The 2923-nt window shown below is 40.8% G+C and overlaps 2 non-coding genes across 2 annotated transcripts; both read right to left on the bottom strand.

Annotated features, from left to right (window-relative positions):
* Positions 1 to 972: 972 nt before the first annotated feature.
* On the bottom strand, positions 973 to 1054 carry trnal-aag. Its single transcript has one exon. It is a non-coding gene; the product is annotated as a tRNA-Leu (tRNA).
* Positions 1055 to 1607: 553 nt separating this feature from the next.
* Positions 1608 to 1689, bottom strand: trnal-aag. Its single transcript has one exon. It is a non-coding gene; the product is annotated as a tRNA-Leu (tRNA).
* Between the last annotated feature and the right edge of the window lie 1234 nt (positions 1690 to 2923).

The raw sequence follows: 2923 nt of genomic DNA, 5'->3' as shown, positions 1-2923 counted from the left end.
ATAGTGCCAGACAAGCCTGTAAAGCAGCTAAATCTGGACTCCACTGGGAGACACGGACTGGGACTAGGCAGTTCTGTTCCAAGAATGCCACTGTGTCTGGAATGATTCTAATGTTTAAACTTAGCTCATTTGAAATAACTCTTTTTATTTGATTTCACAACTCCAATGTGTAATCGGAAGACACCTTTCAAGCAACACACCAAAATAGAACAAGATCATTAACACAACCGTTAACTATCATCGCAAACCATCTCTGCTACCTTGTTAACAACTCATTATACAATTACTGTGAACAAACTGAAAACAGAAGAGTTCCTTGGGAAAATAATCAGTGTTAGTGTCTTTCTTGTTTTGTAGTAAATTTATGTGTACTTTATGCAAGGTTTGTCCATGTTGAACAGTTAAAAACAAAATGAGAAGATGGTAAAAAAGATGTTGCTGGGGGGCCTGTACCTCAGGTCAGATCATTCAGCCAGGTTGGCTTCCTTTTTATTTCTTGTTAACATCAAAAGATTTGGAAAAGGATAGACAGGTTAAAGATACACCTGTCACTGGCATTTGATCCAATGAGATCTTTAGCTTCCATAAAGACCCTCTAGGTTATCAGTCCAGCACTCTTCTGCTGCGCCGCTCTGCATGGGCATGTTTTGAGGCTCAGCATTAATCATTCAATACTTGTAAAAAGTGGCAGTAACAAAACTGTGTTCATACATTGATACAATTTGAAACAGTTGCAGAGGTGTGCAAAATATTTTTGCCAGTGGCCAAATACAAAAAATAAATACATAAAAAAAAAACCTTCTTGTTATGCCACTGTTTGAATCAAAGTTTACATGAATCATGTGCTAGCAACTTTCTGGAAATTGAGGTCGCAGTACACACTCTTCTTCACAGAGTAAGGCTTTGGAAGAGTCCAGTATATATTTGACTTGTGTAAAATTACCAAATGAACAGATGATTCCCAATGTTCAATGGCAGTGGAGGGATTTGAACCCACGCCTCCTGAGAGACTGGAGCCTTAATCCAGCGCCTTAGACCACTCGGCCACACTACCGTTACTCAGCAGTTGTCTTCTACAGAGAAAAAATTAGTTAGAAAACGTGAACATGTTTCTACCAACAAAAGAAACATTCACAACTGCTTGAAGATATATTGATATTTGCGCCAATGAGTTCTTTACATTTCATAAAGAACCCATTGATACGTTGTCACACTTCTAAAAAGTTGTGGTGACAAAAAAAAAAAAAAAATGTGTCATGGTTGCTTGTCAGTGGCCTCTATTGGTGCCAATGAGTTCTTTCTTTTCCATAAAGCCCTGCTGATCCAGATGTATAGTTAGCAGAGGATGGTTTCGATCCATCGACCTCTGGGTTATGGGCCCAGCACGCTTCCGCTGCGCCACTCTGCTCTGCATGAAGCTATTTTGAGGCTGGTAAGCCATCTTTAGGCTAATAGTAGATTACTCAAGAGTTGTAAAAATGCTCCTTAACTAACACACACATTCTTTTCCAGTAGCCACTGAATCAGTACTTGCATGAAGCATAGTCAACTGTGACAAACACACTTTTTTTAGGGCCTCATACAAATCAACAGGTGACAACATCAAATGGCAGTGGTGGGATTTGAACCCACGCCTCCTGAGAGACTGGAGCCTTAATCCAGCGCCTTAGACCACTCGGCCACACTACCAGCATAGCAAGTTGTTCTACAGTCAGAAATATGTGGAGGTAGGCAGAATTGCATGTGGAAAAGTGAACATGTTTCTATTTTAAAAAAAATTAAAAAAAGCCAAAAGATTCACAACTTGAAAGGACTCCCAGGCTTTATCTAACAAACACTGCAGTACCAGGCCAAATAGGACCTGCCATGTGTCTTGCTGCTAAGCTTGTCTGGCCTAGCAACAGTAACTAAAGGGGCTGGGAGTTTGGATGGGTCAATTTGAGAAGCTTCCATTGGACTTTTTATTCATATACCAACTTGTTCACATGAGAGAGAAAAAAACAACAACAACAAAAAAAACCCTTTTTCCTGCAATATTTATTAAGAAAGGGTAAGGATGCCTTTACATGCCGCTCCAGAAGCTACAAGAAATAGTTATAGCGTTTCCTTCACCCCCAAAACCAGGAAGTGTCAAAATACAAGCTGACTAGTGAGCTTTAGAGATGTTAGGTATTTAGGTGTTAGATACAGGGGTTTTATTAACTTAGAAAAGAGCTAGCTCTAATCTTCTACTTCCAGTTTTTATTCTAGGCTAAGCTAATTACCCTGATTACATTTATCTGGATAATAACATAAGATAATAGCAGTATCAACTGGCTCAATCTAAAAAGGAATTCATACAAAGCCATGAATGAGGGCCAACTCCCCAGGTCAAGACTCTGCTGTCCACTTACATCTGAAGGAGAAAAATCATTCCTTTGAGGACAACAATGTAAACATCTTGGCCAGATAACACAGATGGTTTGAAAGAGGAGTAAAGGAATCCATCTGTGTCAAACTGGAACAACTGCTCTGAACAGAGGAGATGGCCTAAGACATAACTTACCACCCACCTACAATGCAGCACTGAGTTCCCTCTCCAGACGGCTTAACAACCATGTACACCTGGGCTCACCTAGCGCTAGCAACTCACATGAAGGTCGGTTGGGTCAACGACCCACAAGTGGCCGTAACGACTCTGAAACTCAGAGCTCACACATGTCCTTGATGACTCTGTAAGGACACTCCCACACAGAGTTTAAAAAGCCTGCCAACTCCCCTCCAGTTAGTCGGAAGGGAAGAAGCCTCTTGGATGAGAGGTGGAACGTCATCAAGAAGATTAAACAAGTCCAGTTGCCTACGATACAGCACCTAGAATCACCATGACCTGGATGACTGGGAACCTTCATCGATGATGCAAATACAAAGAGGAAAATTGCCTTTA

Source organism: Acanthopagrus latus, chromosome 18, assembly GCF_904848185.1.
Source record: "Acanthopagrus latus isolate v.2019 chromosome 18, fAcaLat1.1, whole genome shotgun sequence".
NCBI lineage: Eukaryota > Metazoa > Chordata > Actinopteri > Spariformes > Sparidae > Acanthopagrus > Acanthopagrus latus.
This window is presented reverse-complemented; position numbering and strand designations above follow the sequence as displayed.